At 24.7% G+C, this 18,618-nt stretch overlaps 1 protein-coding gene across 10 annotated transcripts in view; it reads right to left on the bottom strand.

The window, feature by feature from the left end:
• Positions 1-18,618, bottom strand: part of LOC127287763 (rap guanine nucleotide exchange factor 2-like) — a 128,439-nt gene that overhangs the window by 50,873 nt on the left and 58,948 nt on the right. For 5 of the 10 annotated variants that reach the window (XM_051314860.1, XM_051314865.1, XM_051314867.1 and 2 more), the window contains exon 1: positions 18,196-18,440. The exons of 3 other annotated variants lie outside the window; for them this stretch is intronic. The gene's annotated coding sequence lies outside the window, so the exon portion shown is untranslated. Of the gene's footprint in view, positions 1-18,195; positions 18,441-18,618 lie in introns of those variants that run through there. 2 more of the 10 variants (XM_051314864.1, XM_051314869.1) reach the window with 1 other exon arrangement.

The raw sequence follows: 18,618 nt of genomic DNA, 5'->3' as shown, positions 1-18,618 counted from the left end.
AGTGGTTTTTTTTTGAGTGCTTCACGAAACAGATGATTGAACATTCTCAACTGTTGATTTTCGCAATTTTTCAAATACGATTTATTGTCGAGCGAGATTTTTTTTCGTTGAAACCCTCGCAATCAGCGCATCGATTCCGTGACCATGGAAAAATAAGAGCATAGAGCTATGAATTGTGGGTGTATGTGCCACAGAATCGAGTGCGTTGATGTAAGCGCAAGTGTGGGTGGATTCTGCGGTGTACACACATAATTCTTCTCTATTCTATATATATGTGACGCGGTTACGCAGGAATAAGTCCTTATACAAAATCCCCAATGCATGCGAGAAAATATAAACGTGCAACAAACGGTCACTGTCAAAGTGCAAATCCATATAATAAAAAACCCTCCTACACAATGCGGCATAAAAAAAAAAAGATCAAATTTATATTTTTACGCCCTTCTGAACTCAGCCACATTCTTCATACTTTTCACTAAATCTCACTTTTTCTTTATTCGCGTTTTTATATTTCTCTTTTCTGTGTGTGTGTTCGTCTGTGTGTATAGTTCAATTTTTCAATCTTTTTTATTACATGCCTCCCGAAGCGCCTACAAATTACTAATTTCTTTTTTATTCTCTTTCTTCTTTTCCGACAAAGTATACATTTTTTTTACAGCTGAAAAAAATCTCTCCATTTTTCATTTTTGATAATAATTAATTGATGTCATTTTTCGAAAAAAAAAAAATTATTTATATTAGAGAAAGTTTCAATGTATAATATACTCTCTAAATCTGAATTAGTAAAAATGTTTACTAATTTAAATTAGTGACTTACTTTTTGCTTGAGAATTAGTTAAATTTTACTAATTGTTAGTAAAAGTTACTAATAATTAGTAAACTTTTACTAATTCAGAAGCAAAAAGTAAGTCACTAATTTAAATTAGTAAACGTTTTTACTAATTCAGATTTAGAGAGTATAAGTTATGAGTAGGATGATTGATATTTATTAGGTTAAAACAAGTAACTCAGTTGTGAGAGAGAACGATTCGCCCTCTATGAGCCGGCGGGCGAACTCGATTACAACGCGCGCGGGAAAATTTTGAAAATAACGAATTTTTATTTTTTGAATTAGCATTTGACAGAATTTCTTTTTATACGAATTTTTATTTAATAAAATTCATTACCGAATTTTTATTTTAGTCATTTAATTTACATGACATTTTATTTAAGATAATTTTAATTTAATAAAATTGTACACCGATAAAAATGGAAAAATGAATAAAGTAACTTTTACTATATACTTTAAAAGTAAAACCGGAACTGTTTACAGTTTCTAAACATTTCTGTCAATTTTTACTTTCCAGAAATAGTAAAATTTACTCCTAAAATAGTAAAAATTATTCCGGACATAGTAAATTTTACTATTTCTAGAGTAAAAATTGCCAGAAACTGCGAACAGTTCCGGTTTTACTTTTAAAGTATATAGTAAAAGTTACTTTATTCGTTTTTTCTATTTTTCTCCGTGTAATTTAAGAGAATTTTAATTTTTTTTGAATTTTAATATAACACAATTCTCATTCAATCGAATTTTATGTGATTCGAATTTTTAATGAAATTCCAATTCACTGAAACATATATAATTTGTCCGAATTTTTAAGAAGCAAAATTTTCATTTGTCCGAAATTACAAAAATGACCGAACAAACAATCGATTTCGGCGCAGTATTTTCAAAATTGACTAATCACAATTTTTTTTTTTTAATAATTTCTAATTGGTCAATTTTGAAAAATTGCGCCGAAATCGATTGTGTGTTCGGCCATTTTTTAATTTCGGACAAATGAAAATTCGGTGTCTTAAAAAGTAAAAATTTAATCACTTAAAAATTCGTACAAATAAAAATTCTAACAAATTAAAATTCGCGAAATTCGATTTTCTAGCATTTAAAAATTCGAATCAGATAAAATTTAATTGAATGAGAATTCTGGGAACTTTTTTTTTTATACAGCAGAAATTGATACTAAAATACTAAAATTTTAAATTGAATTTAACCAATTCAATGTTTTTGTAATTTTTTACAATTTCTCAAATATTTTTTTAAAATTTACATTTTCTGCTTTTCGGGTCAGTATAGAAACGAATATGGATTATTTCTGAAAAGTAAATTAACTGCCATTGTCTTCAATTTCTTTAAAGTGAATTCTTTCTTTTTTTTCTGGTGAATGGTAAACGAGAGATAAAGTTCTTAAATATGGCAGAGCATTTCTAAGCAGATTATGTGTATATATATATATATACATATATTCTACGCATTCAGATTTAATAATCACTATCTCTCTTCGTTCAGAGTCGACGTATAGGGTTATAGTATACAGAATAGGTGAATACGATAATTCCAGTATCCACCCACCTCTATATATATATCAAGCTCAATACGAGCAGTTCGCTGCCGCTTCGATGCTATTCAGTTCATGAAAATGAATATACGTGGGATGCAGAGAAATATTCGTCAGAGAAGAAAAAAAAAATTTATCTATCAAAATTTTTTCAATCTACAAAATCAAATTTCATCATAAATAACAAATTCCAAAATCCCTTGAGTATTTAAAAAAAAAAAAAAAATTCTTTAGAGATTTAAATGCCTCGTGAATTTAATTACATGTACCTCTATATATTCAAAATTTTTATATACTTATTGCAAATATGTAAATTTTAATTAATTTTCAGAAATATTTTTCGAAAAAGAAATTATTATTAATTAATTATTCCCTACCAAAAATTGTCAGTGCCAGTAGTTAAATTCTGATAGGCTTAATTTATAATTATATTGAGAAAATAAAAGGAAAATAAATAATATAATAATTTCAGCCAAAAAATAAATTTTTTTCGTCAAAAATTTTTTGTTGTGTGTATATCAGTAGTGGAAATGTCATTAAAACGTTACACGTCGTGAGAGATTGAATTTCCCGCCACGAGGTGGAATTCGATTACGATAGTGTAGCAGGAAATTAAACGATCTTCCCAAGGTGACATTAATTTTAATTTTCGTTATTCATCCTTTTCACCTTCAATTATCCAGCACTAATGACGCCTATTTTAAATTGCATATATATATATATATATATATATATATATATATATATATATATATATATATATATATATATATAGAGTGCAAATGAAACACAATATCTAATGTTATGCAATCATTTACAAGTAGCTAAATAAATCATTTGTCCTCCTTCTATTTTCTGATAAATCATTTCGAGTTAATTTTCTATGATTTTCAATTATATCGAGACGATATATAATTTGAAGGAAAATTTTAATTATAACGGCAGGAGAATATTTCCACAAGTTAAAAAAATAATACTCTAAATTTGAGAATATTTTCTTGGTGCCCATATTTTCCACGCACTAAAGAAAAAAATTAATTTTTTAATATTTTAATTATTTTTTTTCAAAATTAATTTTTTCCATTTTTACACGTTTTTTCTACTCTCTAAATTTAAATTAGTTTATGAGAATTCGTTCAGATTAGTAGAAAATTCCACTGATTTTTAGTATAAAATATTACTATTTGATTTAATATTATATTTTTTTTATTTTTAATAAAATTTTAGTACAACATGACTAAAAATTAGTTGAAATTTCCACTATTTTTTACGGCACAATATTAATATTTTATAAAATATTACTAATATACTCTCTAAATCTGAATTAGTAAAAATGTTTACTAATTTGAATTAGTGACTCACTTTTTGCTTCTGAATTAATAAAATTTTATTAATTGTTAGTAAAAGTTACTAATAATTAGTAAAATTTTACTAATTCAGAAGCAAAAAGTGAGTCACTAATTCAAATTAGTAAACATTTTTACTAATTCAGATTTAGAGAGTACTCACTGTAAAAAGAAAGTACTAAAACAGAACCGATTTTAGGTATCAAAATAGAACCAAATGACAATTTAGCACCTGAAGTCGGTATTAAATTAATACCATTCTTTTTACAGTGCTAAAATTTTAGTAACAATTGACTAAAAATGAATTAAAACTAAGTTTTAGTAAAATGTTACTATTTGATTTAATAATAGGTACTAATTTACTAAAATTTTAGTGTTAAATGACTAAAAGTTAGTTAAAATTTTCACTAATTTCTAGTACAAAATATTACTATTTTATTTAATACTACTATTGTACTAAAATTTTAGTGAAAATTGACTAAACATAAATTAAATGTTCACTATTTTGTAGTAAAATAATAAGTATTATTTAATTTAATAATACTATTTTACTAAAATTTGAATGAAAAATGAGTTGCAACTTTCACACCATTTAGAAAAATATTACTATTTAATTTAATAATACTACTAAAATTTTAGTAAACAATTACTAAAAATTCTTAGAAATTTACACCATTTAGAAAAATATTACCATTTGTTTTTTTTAATATTTTTTTTTTACTAAATTCTTAGCGACAAATAACTAAAAATAAATTAAATTTTAACTAATTTTTAGTAAAATATATAGAATATAAAATATTTACAAATAAGAATAATATTCTTAAAAGAAAAATTTAATTTAATAATTCTTTCTAAATATTCTATCTTATAAAAATAAAATTACATGAAAAACATTCTTAGTTAGGCGCCAAGAAAATATTCTTAATATTTTTTTTTGTGTAATAATAAGAATAAAACGTTTTTAAGTTAATATTCTCGTTTTGAGAGGACAATACAAAAAGCTATCAGAAAAGGCATTTTCCACTCAAAATGAGAGTATTTTTTTAAAACAATATTATATTTAAAAAAAAAACATTTTTCTTTATTTAAATATATTTTCCACTCTCTAATGTAATTTTAATGGAACGAGATAAAAATTGAAATACGAAATAAATATCAGTTGGTGATCCCACAGGATTGTAAACCTGAGAGAGAAAAAGAGACGAACTTGAACAACCTTTGGTGAATACTGTATATATATATATATATAGTCATGGGAAATTCTATAGAATCAGTACTTGTACAGTGTGCTTGAATCGTTTGCGAATGAGGGTTGACGAGAGAAAGACGCAGTTCAAGAGGGAGAGAGAAATGAAGGGGTAGAATCAGAGAGAGAAAGAGAGAGAAATAGAGACTCTCAACGAAGACGAGAACTGAATCTTTCAGCTAAAAAGCATTCTAATAAAAGCTACCCACTACTGCATTTTTATCCATTTTTTTTCTATCATACAGTATTAGATTTCTTTTGTTATAAAAAAATACTTAACTCTTCATAAATATACCAATATTTTCTCATTCAATTCTCTTTATAATCCAATTATTTTTATTTAATTAATAAACATTTTTTATAAATGAATAAATAAATTTTTTTTATATATAATAAATAAACAATAATTTAATTGAAATTGGAGATAATAATTAAAATTTTACGTTAATTGAAAAAAATATGTAAAAATAATGTAAGAAGGCTGACTTATATATAAGGTTGAAAGTATCTCGATTGTGAGAGAGAACGATTCGCCACCTATGAGTCGTTAGTCGAACTATATATGACACGCGGGAAAATTTGAAAATACAAAATCAGAAGTTTTTGTTATATTTGATAGTTTAGTAGTTTTTTTAACAGAATTTAAATTACAGTACTGTAAAAAATTTATTTATTTATTTTTAATATTAAATTTTATTTATTTTTAATATTAAATTTTATTTATTTTTTTTATTAAATTTTATTTTCATCTTTTTTTCAATTTAAATTTATGAAATTTTCACGAGAGCCTCTTACAATGTTAATTTTCATTTTCTGATGATAAAATGAAGAAAATCACGGGGAAAATGGTAATTGCGAGAATAAAGGAAGCGCTCGTTTATGCTCAAATAGATTCTTCTTCTTCTTCTTTTCCCTCTTCTTTATATTCAAGTATATTGTTATATCTCTATTTTTTTCTCTCTCGTCTCTTATATATATCGCCTCTTTTGCTCGCGCCTTTCTTTTTAACGCTAATCGTGAGACAACGGTATCGCCTTAGGAGTTGCTCTTTTAGCGAATACAAAAAAAAAATCATTTTCACATCACCTTTTCTTGAGAATTCACGTTGTTTGTTTAACATTTTTCTTGCTTTAAAATCCCCTATTTTTTTTTGATTTTGTTTTTTTTTTTTTGAAAATTATTAATCGTAAAAAAGAAAAGAAGAATTTCAAAAGCGTTTTTCATTCGCCGTTTTTTATTTTGTTTTCAATAATATTGAACAAAAATTTCTTTTATTCAAAAGGGTAAATTATTTTCTACGATTTTTACAGTATAACCTTCTATATTTTAAAGCGATTTTATTTCGAAAAAAGAAACGTCGATGTCGTTAGCTCTAATTTCATTTTAGAAACAAGTGCTTCCATCAAGATAAAACGTTTCTTTCTCCCTCGCGGGGATCACGATAAAGTGTGATTTGAACATTTTCCACTGAACATCCGATATATAAACGAAACTACTTTAGAAAAATAGGATTTCAAATAAAATATCATTGGATTTTCGCTGCATAGTATTTTATCGGGAATATATTTTTTTTTAAAAAGTAATTTTCTTTTTTCAAAGGAACGAAATATTTTAGTTTTTCGATTAACACTCAAAAAAAAAAAGATTTATTTGATTCAAAGAAATCAATTTCTTTAACAAATTTTTCATTAATACAAAGAAAATTTGTTTGTTTTTAACAAATTATCTTTGATTCAAAAAAAAAAATTATCTTCATTTCAAAGAAATTTTTTATTTAATTCAAATAAATGTTTCTTTGACCCTTAATATTCAATGTTAGAATTTCTTTGAGTCAAAAAAATTTTCTTTGAAACTGCGTGCTTTATTTTAAAGAAAATTTTATTTTTAATAAAAGAAAACAAAAATTGGTTTTCTTCAAATCCAAAGAAATCTTTTCTCTAGGTGTATATTCCGTTTTAAGAAAAAATTTAGAAAAAAAAATTCTAATTTTAAGAGGAAATATTCTTAAATACAAAGTAGATTTAGAATTTTTTTTTGGTATAAAAAAATAAATTCAAAATAAAATCAAGAAATTTAAAAGGTTTTCTTGTATCTATATCTAAGATTTATTCCTTTTTTTACACTAAACTGAAACTCAATCATACCCTAGTTTTCACACCCTTCCTTCCTTCCTTTTTTTTTATTCACCCCCTCAATTCCAAAGTTTTTCAAAAAGTTTTTCTTCCTTGCCTTTAGAATTTCAATGGGCCACTTGGCGAAGACAAAGAAAAAACCAAAGTTTAGATGATAAAATTTTAGTTTCTAATTCAAAAAAAAAAAAAAAAAAAAACTTCAGAACCCATTTATTAATCGCATTTATGAACTTCGAGCACGTAAAACTTTAAGATTAAAACTTGCAAAAAAAAATTTATAAATTTATCACGTATATATTGAGAATAAACGTGATAGATATAAAATATATCCGGACCTTTCTCGCAGGATTGATATATAATAAGTTGAATGAGAAAATCAATATTACAAAACGTTTGAAAAGGAATTTCGTTTTCTTTTTTTTTTTTTTTTTGCACTATAAACCAGAAATTCACGTATTTCTTTCGTTGGTCCCTTTGACTTTTTGACCCCTCGCGACGTGGTCGGTGGTCCTGACTCTGTGAATTAAAATCCTGTTCGCAGTGAAACGATTCGACGTGTACACACTCTCTCTTTAATATATAACTCGCGTGTGCACAAAAAAAAAATAAAAAAAATTCGCGATAATATAAAACACGAGTCTGCGCTTTAGAAAATTAAAGAGGATATCCTAAATATATATTATTATTCTCTTTAATTATCCGCAAGGGAGTGTAAAAATTATCTAGATAAATTACTTTCCTTATACGAGCCTTATTATTTCATTTTTTTTTATTATTTTCATTGCGAAATGAAATGAAAATCTTTATGAGCCTTTATTTTCATTACATTTGCTTTGGAAAATTCAATTACTTTTTTATAACGACAACATTTTTATTTGTTTCAAAAAAATGTTTCAATTTTTTTTTATATAAATAAATAAATAAATAAATAAACAGTTTCTTTGAAACAAATATACTTTCTAAATTTGAATTATTTACTCTCTAAATCTGAATTAGTAAAAATGTTTACTAATTTAAATTAGTGACTCACTTTTTACTTTAGAATTAGTTAAATTTTACTAATTGTTAGTAATAGTTACTAATAATTAGTAAAATTTTACTAATTGTTAGTAAAAGTTACTAATAATTGGTAAAATTTTTTTACTAATTCAGATTTAGAGAGTAAATGGAATTAATTTGATAAAATTCAGTTACTAATTTGAATAGTAACATTTCTACTAATCTTTTAGTTAAAAAGTAACTGAACTAGCTAAATTAATTAATATTAGTTTTTTTCAAGTATGAACTAATATTTTTTTAAGTAACTAAAATATTTTTGTAACTAACTCAATTAGTTTTGACCATTTTTTTTAGTTTCAGTTAAATTAGTTACTTTTTTGCTAAAATTTTTTTGTTTTTCTAATTGCTGAAGCAAAAAATCTATTGGATTTAACTAAGGTAACTAAATATTAGTTAACTTTTTTTAATGTAGAAATCGGTAAAAAGAATTCTCTCTAATTCTGAATTAGTAAGAATTTTAACTAATTTGAATTAGTGACTCTATTTTTGCTTTTGAATTAGTCAAATTTTACTAAAACAAAAACTAATTTTGTTTACTACTACTTAGCTAAATTTTTTACTAATTCGAAAGCAAAAAGTGAGTCACTAATTCAAATTAGTTAAAAATTTTTACTTCTACTTTCTAAAACTGAATTAGTAAAAATGTTTAATTATTTAAATTAGTGACTCACTTTTTGCTTTAGAATTAGTTAAATTTTACTAATTGTTAGTAAAAGTTACTAATAATTAGTAAAATTTTACTAATTCAGAAGCAAAAAGTGAGTCACTAATTCAAATTAGTAAACATTTTTACTAATTCAAATTTAAAGAGTAAAGAAATAAAAATTATACCTGCTCATTCTTATACAAAAAAAAAAAAGAATTGGAATTTTCATCTAGTTTTTATTGTGTATATAAAAAAATAAAATACACTTCATTATTATGTATACAATAGAATGTTCTATAAAGAAGATGATAAGCCTCCTTCTCTTCTTTTTATTTCCGCATACACTAATTTCCTCTACTGTACTACATATATATATGTATATTTTGAAAGGGGGATTTTGGACGCGTGCGGCAGTTAATCAGTGGATGAACCGAAAACCTAACCGACCCAAGTATATATGAGGGGTGTGTCAAGTAACATTCCTCGCACATGTGAGTATATATATATATATATGTACGACACACGTATTGATTCCCATATGTGACGCAATAAAAAAAAAAAAGGAACACACATGAAAATGAAATGGTCTTAGATATAGAGACAATTTGACTTGATTACGAATATAAAGGGACAATCTTCAGTATATTGTTGACATTTGATCCGAAACTGGTATTAAAATAAAAAAAGAAAAACATATGTCGTGGGTCGTAATTTTATTTTAATTTGACTTTTTTTTTTTATCATTTCAATATGATTTTCATATATATGAGTTTCAAGTTCTGGACGGAAAATTTGTTTAATACTTTTTTAACTTTTGAACTTTATTTCAAAAATTTATTACATATCCGAAAATAAATTAATGATTTATTAAATGTTTAATGTATTTTTTTTTTCATTTTTCACTGCTGTAGTAATTTTACACTCTAAATTAGAATTAGTAAAAAGTGAGCTACTAATTCACATTAGTATAGGAATTTTTACTAAAATATATTCGAATTAGTAGTTTTGAATATTTTTACTAAAGTTTTAGTAAAAAAAGTGACTAAAAATTAGTGAAAATTCTTACTTATTTCTAATTTAATTTTTACTACTACTAATTTTAATTAGTAGCTCGCCTTTTTACTAATTCAGATTTAGAGAGTTATTATAAAAATACACTGAGAGAAAAGATTTGTTGCTCTCTAAATCTGAATTAGTAAAAAAAGTTTACTAATTATTAGTAACTTTTACTAACAATTAGTAAAAAAAGTTTACTAATTATTAGTAACTTTTACTAACAATTAGTAAAATTTTACTAATTATTAGTAACTTTTACTAACAATTAGTAAAATTTTACTAATTATTAGTAACTTTTACTAACAATTAGTAAAATTTTACTAATTATTAGTAATTTTTACTAACAATTAGTAAAATTTAACTAATTCTAAAGCAAAAAGTGAGTCTCTAATTTAAATTAGTAAACATTTTTACTAATTCAGATTTAGAGAGTGGGGTTACCACTTTTGAGGTGACCATTTTTGGTGCTGCTAATTTATTAGTTGTGGTTACTATTTTTATAGGTAGGCATAACTATTTTATTAATTAGTTTAACTAATTAGTTTGTTGAAATAACTATTTAATTAGTTACCTTACTAACTAAATGTTTAGGCTGACTAATTAAATGGTAACAGTAACTAATATAAATGAGGAAAAATACTCTTACTAACGAAATGGTAATCGCAATCAATCGTTTCTTTCAGTGTATAAAAAAAAATATAAAACCATTCTTTTTAAAATTTTAAATTCCTTTTTATTATAAAATTATATTAGGATTCATTAAAAGATTAAAGTCAAAAGAAAAGGAAAAAGATTAAAGCCAAATTAAAATTCATAACACACACACACATCATGTATATGTATTTTCTTGTGATGATAAATGGACCATATCAACGATTGACGTTATATATATAACAGGTGAATATAATTTAAAAGTCATCTATATTTGCTGGTTGAAAGACTTTTCGTCTCGCCATTCAGTAAAATAAACTTTTTAAGTTCGCCCTAATATGTAACCGCAGAAATGAAGAGAATCCATAGAAAAGCGACTGGGGAGAAAGTACCTATATATCTACATATAAGGGAAATATATATGTATAATATACATATATAGACAAAATCCACATATATGGGTTTTATATATATATATATATATATATATATATATATATATATATATATAATTCAAAACCATACTCAATGAAACATCTGCACACTCTTATAGGGCTCCTGTGTTGTGATGAGCACCCCAGTGTTTATTCTACACTGGTCCAGACTTCAGTACAATTTGTATAGCGGCTTCCATACTAAATGCGTATCTCTACATTTCTCTCTCTCTCTCTCTCTTACTCTATATATCTCAAGGGTAGAAGTAGCACATTCATCACGATCAACAAAAATTTTCAATGGGGGTCACGTGTCACTATAATATTTAGATTACGTGCGTTGAGCAATTAAAGAAAAATTTCAATGAATAATAATATATAGCCAAATCAAGTTAATTTTTATTTGATTTAAATAAAAATTTTATTTTTCTTAAATAAATATAATATAAAAATAATTACTATCGCATCTAATCAAAATTAGTAATCACATAGCTAAATTTTTTTTTCTATATGACAACGAAACAGTTTTTGCTGTGATAAACAATATCAGTTTTAATTTTTTTTAAATTTAGTCACAGCAAACTTTTTTTTTTGACCCCACAAACAAATTTGTTCGCTCTCCCTATATATATTGATTAATATTTGCGATTGTATAAATAGTTCGCTGCCACAGCAAACAATTTCTATGCGTGTATTATAATTACTGTTAACTTAAAAGTATTCAAATTGCAGCGAATTGATATCTAAAATGTGCACGCATAAAATTTGCTGTAGTAGCGAATTTTTTGCTGTCACAATTATTTTACTAATATAGGGACACAGCGAACAAATTTACTTGTGGGATCAAAAAAATTTGCTGTGGTAGCGAATTTTTTGCTGTCACAATTATTTTACTAATATAGGGACAGCGAACAAATTTACTTGTGGGATCAAAAAAGTTTGTTGTGACACTAAATTTTTAAAAATTGAGACTGATATTTATCACAGCAAACTTTTTCGTTGTCATAGCAAAAAATTTAGCTGTAGTTACTAATTTTGATTGATCTGATAGCAAACATCAGTTAGCTTTTTGTCCGTGTGGATCAAATAAAAAATTAATACGAATTTTGGTATCAATTTGATATTTTCAATTTAGTTAAATTTTCTACTTTAATTTAGAGAGAAATATATTATATTTTTTTAGTTCTAATTTTTTAGAAAAAGAATGGTAAAAATATAAATTAATTTTGTCTCTAGAAACAGAATTTTCATAAAATAGTTTTCTAAAAAAAAAGAAGAAAAAAAAAAGTGAAAAATGTATAACAATGTATAGTCATTTGAGAGAAAAAAAAAAGATTGAAAAGACGAACCGAGAGAATAAAAAAAAAAAGACAGAGAGTGAATAATGCATCTGCCATGTCAAAGTGATTACGGATCAAAACTGGTCTTAGAATCCTGACCCAACAGACCCATATATATATATATGTTAAAAGTATGAAAAAAAAGCTATACATGAATGCTGAGAGTATTAAAATAAAATTCTAAAGAGAAAAAAAAGGGGTGATAAACGTTCCGAATTCAATAGGTCGCCTCTTACAACTATTGTCAAATGTATTCATCAAAAAATCTAGTTCAACAATGTAGAGCATATCAATATTTTTTTCCAAATGAAAAAATTCGACAAATTGCGATTTTGTAAAAAGAAATTAATTTACAAAATAAATTTGTTTTTTATACAATCAAATTTGTTTTTAATATTTATTACAAATTTTTTTGTGGCCAAAAAAATAAAAAATTCACTTATTAAATATTACTATTAATATACTATTTATTAAAAAAAATAGAAAAAATTTTACTATATATTTTTAAATGAGTAAAAAAAAGCAACGCCTGACATCTCAAAAAGGAAACAAAAATTTTCCCCTCCTTCTTTAAGGAAATAGAAGTCAATGCCATCTGCTCAAGGCGCAGATGATTAATTAAGAAATCGTGTAAGAAAATCCTACAGAGTAAAAAAAAAATTGATTTTCGATACCATTGAAATTCTTACCATGTGACTGGCAATTTTTTTTTTTTTTTTTTTAAATCAATAAGAAAAAAAATCCAAGTTTAATCTCAGACCCATGTGTGTGCGTACGTTTAAAATTTCAGACACAGGCTTCTTTCTTCCCTTATAAACGAAATTTAAAATCAATTTCTTTATATATTATTAGATATATGTACTTGAACAGAATCAAATTTTCTTCTACTGAATCTATATAATATATAGAGAGAGTGTATAACGTCGAAATAAAAGAAGAAAAAAAATGAGAGACTGTAAAAAGAAAAAAGAAAAAAAAAATGAAAAAAAAGAAAATGAAAAAAAGAGATATTTGATGCACAAGCAGATTATATGAATATAGTAATGGTATTTGTATTTCTTCTGCAAATGTAAATAATATTATAAGAAAATATGATGATGAAAATGAGAATCGAATAAAGAGAAGCAGTATAAAATTTAAAAAAAATTGATAAATAATTAAATAAGAAATAAAATAATAAATAAATAAATAATAATAATAATAATAATTATAATAATAATAATAAATAAATATGAATTCAAAAAGTATATATATGGAATTAGGTTAAAAGTTAAAAATTTCAACATAAATATCTCGTTTTTTACGTAGAATTGTTAAAAATGTTTTAAATTTTTACCACGTATAAATAATATTTTCTCGAAATTTAAAAAGAAAAGCAATTTTTTTTTTTTAAATAGTAACCGAATAACGTTTTGTTTAACGAAAGTATAAAATAAACCTGCTTTAAACTTGTATTTTTTTTTTCTTTTTAAATTCGCTGTTAAAGAAAATAGCAATCAATTTTCACTTTAATGCTTTCAGTTAATTATTCTGTCTTCATTATTCCTAAATGAACGTTTTTTTCAAAAGAAAATCTATTTAGATATATATACTTTAGAATGAATTCAATTTGATACCAGAATTATTATTATTATTAATATTATTATTATTATTATTATTATTATTATTAATTAAAAATTATTCAGAAATTAATGTTTCATTTATTATTTTACAATGAAAAAAAATTTATTTGATTTAAAGAAACGGTTATTTGACTATTATCAAATAAATATTTACTTGAACCAAATAATTTTCATTCAAATCAATGATTTCTGTATTTAAAACAAATATCATTTAATTTGACTCAAATAAAAATTATTTGGTTCAAGCAAATATTTATTTGAGAATTATCAACTCTCTAAATTTGAATTAGTAAAAATGTTTACTAATTTTAATTAGTGACTCACTCTTTGCTTTAGAATTAATTAAATTTTACAAATTGTTAGTAAAAGTTACTAATAATTAGAAAAAATTTTACTAATTGCGAAGCAAAAAGTGAGTCACTAATTCAAATTACTAAACTTTTTTACTAATTCAGATTGAGAGAGAAGTAACTGATTATTTAAATGAAATAAATTTTTGTCTAGTGTAGATTCTTTTTAAGTTTTAACTATTACTATTATTATTACTATTATTATAGTAAATAATAATAATAATAATAATAATAATAATAATAATAATAATAATAATAATATATATTTTATTGGTAGAATAATTATTATTTTTGATATATGTGAATCTCTTAAAATAAAGAGGCCTAAAAAACAAAATATTCTAGGTTATGTTTATGACAGTGTTGGAGTGAAATTAGAAAAAAAGAATATCAACTCTCAATCCAAAACCATTAATATTTTGAGTCTTAATTATAAATCCAAAAAATTTAATAAAAATTTATTTTAATTTTACAAAAATTAAAATTAAAAACTTTTAATTAACATAAAACTATCATTAAACATAACTTATATAATTTTTTGCTAGATCTCATTCCTCAGAGTACGTCATATATATTAAAATAATATATTTTAAAAGTAAAAATATTAATTAATTTTGTATTAAAAAAAATAAAAAATAATAAAAAATTTATTATTTAAAAAATGAAGAAGATAAAAAACTAATTTTATTTAAACCAAAAAATTTGTTAATAAATTAAAATATATTTTTTTTGCAAACAGAATAATTCAATTTGCATTTTTCCATTTTGGTAAGAGGTCAAAAGGAACCAGTGTGCAGGTCAAGGGTCACAATCGCGTATATATATATATATATATATATATATGCATTGCAGCTATTCATTTCTGGCACCACTGCCAGGTTTATGTATAAAAAAGGAAAAAAAAAATATATGCAAAAATCGACATGATTGCGCTAATATACGAGAGAAAATTATACTATTCTGTTTTTACGTCAGAAATGCTGATCGATTATGATGATAGTTGAACTTCTATTACACCGGCAGAAACGAAAAAAAAAAGTACCAAGTTTCTAACAAAAAAAAAAACAAAAAGATTAGGAAACTCCGCAATGATTTGTCCGTGTAAAATTATGGGGTGTGATTACGTGATTACGACTTTACCAAGAAGGAAAAGTACAAATCGTGCTTAGGGCCACAATATCATAGTTACTTTATATCCCTCTTTATTTTATATCTCCTATTTCAATAATACCTTACGAGTCATTATTTTAATGTAAACGTCTTTTTTCCCAACAATATATATAAATATATATCCTTTCAATTTCTCAAGCTCAATTTTTCAGCAATTTTTGTAAACTGAATTTTAGATTCTGATTTTTATAATGCAATCTATTTAAATAATAATTTCAAAAAAAAAATAATTTACACAAAAATTATTATTATTATAAACAAGAATTGTACAAGTTTTGTTGTGTACAAGTTCCAATAGGTTTCGAACACGTTACAAACAATTCTGTACAAGTTTTGGACAATTTCAAACAAGTTTTGAACAAGTTCAACAAAATTAGTTATACATACGTTCAAACATGTTTTGCTCAAGTTTTAATTAGTTTTGAATAAATTTAAAACAAATTTGTACAAGTTTAGACTAGTACGAACTAATTAGATTATTGTTCATTTGCAAACAAATTTCGGACAATTTCAAGCAAGTTTTGTACAAATTCGGACAAGTTCAAATTAAGTTAGTTATTCACACTTTCAGCCTTTGGACAAATTCAAACAAGTTTTGTACCAATTCGGACAAGTTTAAATTAGTTAGTTTTGCACAGATTCAAACAACTTTCGAACAAGTTCCAAACAAGTTTTTTTTTTTTACAAATTCGGATAAGTTCAATTGAGTTAGTTTTGAACACTTTCAAACAAGTCTTGGACAAATTCAAACAAGTTTTGTACCAATTCGGACAAGTTTAAATTAGTTAGTTTTGCACAGATTCAATCAATTTTCGAACAAGTTCCAAACAAGTTTTTTTTTAACAAATTCGGATAAGTTCAATTGAGTTAGTTTTGAACACTTTCAAATAAGTCTTGGACAAGTTCAAACAAGTATTGTACAAATTCGGACAAATTCAAATGAGTTAGTTTTGTACAATTTCAAACAAATCTTGGACAAGTTCAAACAAGTTTAGGACAAATTCAGACAAGTTGAAATGAGTTAGTTTGGCACACCTTCAAACAAGTTATGTACAAATTCGGACATGTTTAAATGAATTAGTTTTGTACACTTTCAAACAAGTATTGTACAAATTCGGACAAGTTCAAATGAGTTAATTCTGCACACTTTCAAACAAGTATTGGATAGATTCAAAGTTTTGTATTTTGAACAAGTTTAAATGAGTTTTGTAACAAATTTGAACATGTTTGGAAAAAATTCAAATTAGTTTTAAGCACGTTGAAATAATATTCAGGAAGCTAATAAGGATACGGTTAACTTCCTTTTGTTTTTCTACTGTATAATTAAGCATAATGAAATAGATACTCAAAATAAGTATATAGTGTAATTAATTTTATTTGTCTAAAAGCAAAATTCGCAGAATAAATAGTAATTAAAAAATGCTTGCTCTGTTTAAGAAGTATTTTTTTTCTTTCTTTCTTTCTTTCTTTTTTTTTTTCTTTCTCCTCAAGAGAGCAAGGTCGACAGTGGCACGTGAGATTAAAAGATTATGCTAGTGGTGGCATGGCATGCATGCCCGTGGGATTTCCATTGTAACAAACACAATATATGTAAAAGTCCAATGTCACATTGACAATTTAAATTTTTGAATGGAAATGATCGAATTTCAACGACTATGTGAAACGGAAATACATATATATATATATGTAGGAAATTTTGAAATAAAAGTGAAAATCATCGTTTCGCTTGTTCACAATATATTTTCTCGCACACATATATACACAGATCACTTATTCTATAAAGGAAACTCAACTGCGAAACATTCTTAGCAAACCAATCACTATCTAAACAACTTTTCAAATCTCGCGAGTGGAAAAGTAATTTCAGTATATTTCACTTCAACTTTGGTTATATAGAGAGAAACTCGAATCATTAAATTAATTAAAAAATACAAAAAGTAATTTTACATTTAAAATTGTTTAAAAATTCATTTAAAAAATTTTAAATTCACTTTTTTATTATTTTTTTTTTTTTTTTGCGTAATAAATATTCGATATCATTTTGTCGGGGAAACTAATTTGTCAACGTTTCACGGGCATTGAACGTTATCACCCGCAACGTCCAAGAGACTAACTATCGATATTGACAACCTTTCAAAAAAGCTTGACAACCCAGTGCCAATGAGATTGTCTTCTTGATTTATATCTCGGTGAAGAATTTTTTTTTTCGATCGTAAAAAATTTATTCTTTTTTTTAACTATACTTCAAACCAGTCTATATATTTAATTAAAATCAAGAGAGAGAGAGGGAAAGTGATTGAAGAATGCATCTAAAAGTGAATTGATATAATTATCTTAATGTAGAATGACAAAAAAAAAATGAAAGAAAAGTTAAATGTAGGAGAGTGGGTCGTAAAGCTTGAGCAAGCGAACCAATTACGATAATCATGGTGCAGAGTTCGATGTTTTAAGTAAAGGTTGAGAAATCTCTTTAAGATTCAATTATCATATGGTGTATCTTTTATAGTTACCAAAAGAAATTTTTTTTTTTCAAACACCTTTCGTATTAATAATAATCTAAGGTCTCTTTTCCAAATAGTCAAAATTTGGGTCTTTCTCAGTTAATTTCAATTTGCAAATTTTTTTTTTCTAGCAAAAAAAAAAATTTTGCCCTAATATTTTGAATTATTATTATTATTAACCCAAATTGAAAATTTGTCACTTTTTGGTTCACAGGACTCTTGAGAGTAAATAATTTTTTTTTTTTAATAAATATTAAAAATACAAACCCTTTGAGGAATATTTTTTGAAAAAGGCAAAAAAAAAATTTATAATCCACAGAGGAACAAAATCACTTTTTTTTTTAAAAAAAAAGAAAAACACTAATATTTCACTAATTCACTTGAATTTTAACACACTAACAAAATATTGAAAAGAGAAATTTATTTTTTTTTCCTTTTTCTTATTTTGAATCAAAAACAAAACAAAACACACTGAACTCGCGCCCGCTTCACCGTCTGAAAGTGTACTGAGCAACGTTAACTGTAGTGTGTTCGCTTTTCAAGATGAAACGCTGCACCGTAACTTCAATCGCGCTCTCTGCTGGTTTATCGAGTTACTAAATTCCCCAAGCGGGAAAAAATTGGGGATCGAAATATATATATATATACACAATTCTCAAGGGGAAAAATTCACCCTTGAATTATCCGTCA

This window comes from Leptopilina boulardi, unplaced genomic scaffold, assembly GCF_019393585.1.
Source record: "Leptopilina boulardi isolate dan_hultmark-lab unplaced genomic scaffold, ZJU_Lbou_2.1 LbouV2_372, whole genome shotgun sequence".
In the NCBI taxonomy this organism is placed as follows: domain Eukaryota; kingdom Metazoa; phylum Arthropoda; class Insecta; order Hymenoptera; family Figitidae; genus Leptopilina; species Leptopilina boulardi.
The sequence above is the reverse complement of the archived record's forward strand: the minus strand, read 5'-3'. Positions and strand labels throughout refer to the sequence as shown.